At 36.0% G+C, this 7,865-nt stretch overlaps 1 protein-coding gene across 1 annotated transcript in view; it reads left to right on the top strand.

Annotated features, from left to right (window-relative positions):
* Positions 1–2,790: 2,790 nt before the first annotated feature.
* LOC150094526 (dual oxidase maturation factor 2-like) overlaps positions 2,791–7,865 on the top strand; it is a 149,420-nt gene continuing 144,345 nt past the window's right edge. Inside the window, exon 1 of the mRNA XM_090412172.1 lies at positions 2,791–2,908. The gene's annotated coding sequence lies outside the window, so the exon portion shown is untranslated. The remainder of the gene's footprint in view (positions 2,909–7,865) is intronic.

The following is a 7,865-nucleotide window of genomic DNA, read 5'->3' as shown; positions in this document are numbered from 1 at the left end:
AGATACTGAGGAGGATTAGCTGTGCCGAAACTTTTTAATAGTGAAAGAAATCTACTACTTTAGGACAGTGAGGGTCCAATGTAGGTGTAAGCTTTTGGTAAACAGAAGTTACTTTTTGCCCATTTTGTATTATTCAGAAGAAAGATAAAGACTAACAAAAAGAGGCATAAAGAAAATAAAAGAAGATTTTGAGAAAAAAGTTGAGCTGGATTAGTATTCATAAATGAAAGAACATGGAAGGTTATAAAGAAATGGAGAGCTTCGATCCATTTGTCCTGATAGTTTCTCTTGGAGCTTGTTGATAAACAAGAATTCTAATAACCGTTTCGATATTTTGCGCAAGTACCTAAAAGATACTTCACGACATCTAAAAGATATTCCTTTTAGGTGTCGTGAAGATTAATTTAGTAATATTCAGGTACTGCATTTGTATAATTAGTATTGTTGGACGTGCTTTTCATAGCATAACGCTGATTATTATTATTATTATTATTATTATTATTATTATTATTAATATGAAAATGGTCTAATGACACTATACTGGTAGTATCGAAGAATAACTAAACGAGTAGATAATAAGAGACTGGGTTTCTCGTTTATGCATATTTGTTACATTTTAGTGTTAACTCAGAATGTCATATTAATAAGTAATAATATCAATATATCAATCAGTTAACGCCTTTTATTCCCTTATAGGGAGTAGGCGAGGCCTTTATACCCTATCTAACTTTTGTAGACTGAGTGAGCAGTTCAATCTCCACCGATAGTCAATCAGAGATAGCTGGCCCATGCCTGCCACTAATTATAGCAGCCGCCGATGAAGAGGCTGGAAAACAAGTGCTGCCATCTCTTGGTACCTAACACTAATAAGATATGTCACTGTCTGAAATAATGTGGATACTACGGTCGATTTTCTTGAGTTAACGCGATGAAAAACTCGCTTGCCCGTGCCAGAGATCGACTAACTCGGGAGCCGGTCGAAGAAAGGCTTACAAAAAATTTTCTTCCAGTCGGCGTCTAGACTTGAACTTCAAATTTCCAACGACCAATCGCCACTTCAACTGAGCTACATATATTTTATTAACAACAAAGCATCTATGTACAATCTGAATAGGAATAAATACACACACACACACACACACACACACACACACACACACACACACACACACACACACACACACACACACACACACACACACACACACACACACACACACACACATCTATTTACAATTAGATACATTTTGTACATAGTATGCTCATTTTAATTGGCATTTTTTCTTTGACATTTCTTTATAGTTTCTTTTTCACATTGTGTCTATTATCTGTGTTCATACAATCTTTTTTTACATGATAATCTGCTCAGTGCCTTGCGTTTCCTAAAGTCCTTATACTTCATCTGAGCATTTTTTCCCGCTTCAATGTGTCATTCATTAATATCATTCTATCTTAATCACTTATATTAACATTTAAATTACTATTTCATACATCCTATTTTTCATCTATTTATAATTATATACATGCTGTACATAGTATGCTCATTCCAATTGGCATATTTCTTTGACATTTCTTTATGGTTTCACATTGTGTACATTATCTGTGTACATACAATCTTTTTTTTTTTTACATGATAATCTGCTCAGTGCTTACTGTTTCTAAAGTCCTTATACTTCATCTGAGCATTTTTTTTCCCTGAGCTACACAGGCCTTAAGTAATAATAATATTATTCATTATTTTTAAGCAAGAGATTATTAATAATTTAAGTAAGTTTTATGATTTGTAGATTATGATACTAAATTAATCTCAATTTATATTTTGAGTCCAGAAAACTGGACTGAATGTAAATCAGCTATCAATCTGTGTTTTCAGAAGAGCACAATTCTCTATCGATGCCAACGATTTGTACTCTTCAAACTGAGTATAATATAATGCAAAATATTAGCGATATGAAAGAGAAATAAGATGATGCGTACTAAGTCAGAAAAAAAAAACAGGAATATTTTGTATACGTATAATTGTTTGTAATACGTATACGTATATACATAATACGTATATGCTTGGACAATGGGGCAGAGGTTCGACGCGACGGTGGTATGAACTGTATAAACATCGAGTTAAACAGGTGTAGTATATTTATAAGGTCAGTCACTTTCTACGTCATCCGTTCGCAGAGCAAAACATCTTGCTTCCTGTTCGCATTAAGTGTCTTCTTTTCGGCGTAAACTGAGAGATTTGAATATGAGCGGTTTTCCTTAAATGTAACTCAGTTATCGGCGACACTGAGAAAAACCCGATGGTGAATTACGTGCTCCCGGCTTCTTGTTCATAATTAAGAATACATTTCGCTTCGAGCGAGTCCAACTTTTTTACCCTCCGTTGTTGACGTTGTACTGGTTCAGCGACAGACCAAGTCGTCAGTTTGGCGGTGCCGCACGTAACGAAGCGTGCCCGTAGCGCGTTCTCTTTCAATTGAGCCGACTGAATATGGGACGTTAGGCCTTCACAGACCGGCAGAAGAGAAGGGAGGAAGGAGATACGGACGGACTCAATGTAAACGGGAAGAATTCATGAATTCTGTGCTCCGAAATGGCTTTTTCTGTGGCTGCTACTGTTGTACAAAACATTCCTAAGCGTTGTCAACTGCGCGTCGGATGGAGAGTCTTAACACTTCTTGAACCCGCTTTCTTGTGAGCATCGACGATGACAGAGTGGTAGGTGGCGATCCAGGTGAATTCTGTGTGAAAAGAGGACACCGCACTGACTGGTGGGAAGGTGGGTTTTACGTGCGCTAAACCACCTTGTCAGACGGTGGTAGTAGTAACCGCTGCGTCCGGAGAAGTAGGTTAGAGGAGCTACTTGCGGTGGCAGCCCTTACGATGGCGATTCCGGCAGGCGACGAAGCAGGTATTTCATTTCCGTAGCCTTGTATACGTGTGTGTTATGTATGTGCGTGTATATGTGTATGTGAGTGTGTGTTACTGAAGATGACCTCGTATAGTATTTCTAATTGACGTTACTTAATCTCTGACTGAAGCGCGTTCGACCGTATGTCATCACTCGCACCCTTTTGTGCACAATCAGGGGTAACATCAGCTGACAGGTCACTGAGCATGCGTAGATTAAGTCGTATGTAAGGGGACAGAATACCTGTGGAGTTCCCTGACGAATAAACGAATCCGTGTCTGGTCATGCTCAAATGTTGGGCAATGCCATCAAAAATACGTTTTCAGCCCTTGACCCGCTTTCTTATATTTTGCTTTTAAATCCTCGCTTCCCCTTCTGTCCCCCAGCAAAGGCCACATGCCCGAACTGTGTTAAGGTTTTGTGGCCAGAGGGGCACCTCGTTCCCACTCTCTAGCCGTCTGCCAAAGTGAGAGTATATTACACCTGCAGCACTTTCACTTGCTCATAAGTCCCCTTGTGGTCAACCTTCAGTTCAGACAAGGCGCACGTCCTCTGTGTAAGTGAACATCTGTTATTTCTTTAGATCTGTTTTAAGAATGAGCAGAATTTTTCGTCTGCTGTGGTAGCGCCCAGTATGAATGTGTGTGTGTTGGAGATGGAATGAGAAGAATCCTTGAAACTTAAAGTGTACAATTTTAACTTTGTTTTGGCATTTCCTACATTCACTGTCGATTTTATTCTGATTTTAAAATACAAAAACGTTGCATTCTGCCAATTCTAACATACCTTCGAAGATAGGATGATGCGATAATGACATTTATGGTCTTAGTAAATAAATTCAATAAGAGTCTAAACGGTTCCTACCAAAGCAGAAGGCCTCGCCAGTTTGTTTTTAGTCATTACATATTAATGTTAGTTTTTTGAGGGAACATATTTAAAAGGGAATAAAACAGCAGTACTATTCTCTTTCGCTACATCGAACGAAATAATTTTACTGCTTAGCTCATTAGATGTGACACAGCTAGTTTTCTGTTGTCTATGATGAAGTTCCAAATCCCGAACGTATGCTGTCCTGATTTCATGTTGCTTCCAGCAACTTCACTTACTCTCTTGAGTCATCGCAAATCATTAGCAAATTGCCACTATGTGGCGCTCTGTGCGATAGTTTGCACCCCTGTCACAGTGTGACATCCGACCAGGTGGGACGGTGCGCTCTACTGAGACGGACCGAGGTGACTTAAGGATCGGTTAGGGCTATATAAATGGAGGAAATTAATAGGGCAGGTAAATTTAATCTCGTTTTTACCCCTCTTTCTTCATAAATTTCGTAAGGACATTTATTGGTGCCATGGTGCCTGTTTGTTCCACGTAAATACGAAATTGCAGGTTAAGTGCTTTTTCTGTGTACATGCCTTTCTTACACGATATGAGACTGTCAACTGTAACGTATACAAGGCCATTTTACGGTACATGAAATTTCCTAAAAGATTTTTTTTTAGTGTTTCTTATATGACGACAATTAGAAAATAAAGCGGATTCGTTTAATAGTAAGCTCATGCAAAAGAAAAGCAAAATTAAGAAAGTATGTAAATAATACACACATAACCTAATGAAATAATACCCTGAAAGTTAGTTTCTTGTATGAAAGACAATTTAAGAATAGCTGCGAGTTAGTCATGCAATTAAGTCTTTAAAGCACCTGAATCATTTGCCCCATATCTATAAAATGCCATATTCTTTAGCTAATTATATTAATTATACTGTTATTTCTGCCCAAGGTATTACATTATAATTAAACCCTCGAATCGATTTACAGTAGCATATATTTCAAGATTAAAATAATTAGCTTTAATAGTTAGAGAATATCGCTGATATTTATTATTTTCATCTTCAGAACTAAAATGACACACCAGAAAAGAAATGAAGATGCTAATATGGCGAGATGCGTGAACTCATTTTAAACTTGAAATACATATACGTTATTATAAATAATATATTTTCACATTATGCTTATTATCGGTCTACTTTGAGAGCAATGAAAACGTTAGCCCCCCCCCCCCCAGCATTATCTCTTTACTTGCTTTAAAGGTTTGCACGCGTATCTTAAAATCCATTGTTATCTTTCTCTTTATGCAAGGAGATTTATTTGCTGCCATCATCATCATGATTTCTCCCATGATATTCATGTAGTAAATTATACGTCATTCTAATTACTACCATTATTCTCAGGAGGCATACGTGAATTTGAAAGAGAGATCAGAAAAGTTATCTTAGCCAAAATTTGCATCATCATCAAACTCGATTATTAATAGATGTCAACGCGTAAATTCTCAACGGACCGTAAGTAGTATAAGAAACAATTACGAGAGTCATTTCAAACTTTCTGCACTCCTGTTTAACAAACTGAATTAGTTAACAAAATTCAATTGAAAGAACACCAGAAATAGGAATTTCTGGTGTTCTTTCAACTATAGGAACAGGTCGAAGTCTAGGGGGTCATGACCGTATGGGGAGGGAAAAAGACACTCGCCAATCATATTTTTGGGCTTTTACCACATAAGGTTTCAATATTTTTAATACGAATGCTGGTCACTGCGCGATATTCAGCCTGAGTCAGATACCAGTAGATTCTTCTTCTTCCTTCATTTTGAAGTCTTATTCAGTAACAAGAACACCAAAAATAGGAAATGAGTAAGCCATGTTTTTATTCGAGTGGCTAATAATTGATGCGTATGTTCTAAATGATAATAATTTCAGTGTTTTTGGCACTTTCATTAACTGTACTTAATGCATCAAATATGATGTACCGTTGTGGAATAATGGAATAAAAATGACAGGTCGATAATATATGTAACTTAGAACAGAAATTAAAGTAGGTCTAATTCCTGTGGTTTTAGTTAAGAATGCGAGGTCAGCTACTGGCAGTAGACAGAAGAGTAACACCGGATATGAAAACTAATGCGACTAGAATAATTTTTTTCGGCAGGGACAGTTTCCATATTGCATTTTTTGCATGGCCATACGCAGGGGGCACAGTTTTCCTCCCGGAAACCCTGGTTTTTTCATTTCACAAAACAGTTTCAGTTTCTTGTGTTACTTTTTCCATCCCACAATTCGTTCTATAGCTTTTCCAAAGCACAACTCGCGAAGTGTGAGTAATCATGCGAAACGGACATCGGTTTACGTTATAAGTAAAAATGAATAGCTCAACAAGGATACCATTATTAATTGATATTATTTGCGATATCAACGAACGAAAACCATATCCAGGTGACTTCCTACATTTGTTTTTCGGTTATTCTGAACAATTTGAAGAGTGCGAAATACAGCGTCAGAAAACCAGTCACAGGTTTGAACTGTTTCGTTAATTTACTTATGCCCTAATTAGTCAACACCATTAATACACGGCTCGTTTTCTTGAAATTATCGCAGAAATTTGGAACAGATCAATTAGTTACGACCGAAAAATTGTTGAACCACTTTTAATATGGTACATGGTCAAGATCAACGTGTGTCAACTCCTATGATGTCAGTACCAATATTAATGAAGTATATACCTGTCTATAAAATGAACAACAAAGAATGGAAGTTTACATTTTAACAGAAAATTGCTGATTATTACTTGAACTCAAATTACCAGCCGCCACAGTCTCATTGAAGGAAGTTAATTCCTGCGCTACCCTGTGTTATGTTTTACTTCGTAGAGTAAATGTTGCAAGGCGTGAGGGGGAGGTCCGTAAGACTATCTCGAACAAGATTATTAACCCCCCCCCCCCAAAGAATTCAACGCTGAGTATTCTTCAATGCAACTGTAGTTACGCATAATATTACTTTTTCTGTTTATATATTTATATATATATATATATTTTTTTTCTTTTTCAGTTTCCAACTGTCTTAAAATATCGTTTTTCTTACTGACATGTTTTTTAGAACTTTCATGGGAGTTTTTTCTTTTTTTTTTTCTGAGCAGAGCATAATACAATTTAGTTTATTATTTCATTGTCTATGGCCTACTAACTTAATCTTCTATTCCCTTATTCTTGTTGTGTTAAACATATCACCATAACTAACTGCACTAAAGTAAGCACATCTAAACTGTTGTTCCATACGATAGTCCCAAACCTCTATAATGACTGAAATAAGCTTTTTCCTTAAATCTAAATTTTAAGAATTCGAGTAATATTTATAGCTGCATTCTATTGAATAATTAAGCCATATTCTTTCTGATAAAGCAGTTTTGCAACACACCATACTGAGTTACATTTTGAGATATCAAAGAACAAATTTACAAAGTAAAATAACCTATTAAGTTGTTCAATAAGGTCTGTTATTATTATTATTATTATATTATGCATATAATAATACTTATTATCTTCCGGTTTTATTTATTATATATTCACATTAATAAAATAAAGCGATAGAGCATACCGGTCGTCGATAGATTTTTTTCCCCGATCGATGTAGCAAAGGTTAGTTTCCTCACTCTCAAGCAATTTGTTTGCATATTTAGTTCTAAAATTTTGAAAGCTAATTTTGTGCTTTGGTTATTGAGAATTACAAATGCCTAAACTCTAGTGGATAATCTAATAATAGATGGAATCCGATTTTCTAGAAGTCGGAGATTCTTAGAGCTCACATTCCAATCAAGTCTTTACTTTGAAGAAACTATATTACTGAATTTGATAGCTACTGTTCTCTTAAGATTTAAGAGAGTTTAAGTGTAGTGTTCATGATCAAATAAAATATATATTATTTCTGTACTTCTGTTACATTATTCATACTGCCTCAATATCTCATCATCATCATCAAACATGATGATGATGATGATGAGATGAAAACATGAAAAAGTTAACATCTTTATCAACTTCCTATCGACAAAGGCACTTTTTACTGTATCAATCCACCTACATCTTGGTCTTCCTTTGGGTCTTTTTCCTGCCATCCTGGAAAATACGAC

Source organism: Typopeltis vanoorti, chromosome 22, assembly GCF_054136105.1.
Source record: "Typopeltis vanoorti isolate ZY-2024b chromosome 22, IOZ_Tvanoo_1.0, whole genome shotgun sequence".
NCBI lineage: Eukaryota > Metazoa > Arthropoda > Arachnida > Uropygi > Thelyphonidae > Typopeltis > Typopeltis vanoorti.
Note: the sequence above shows the minus strand (reverse complement) of the source record. Positions and strands in the feature narration are given on the sequence as shown.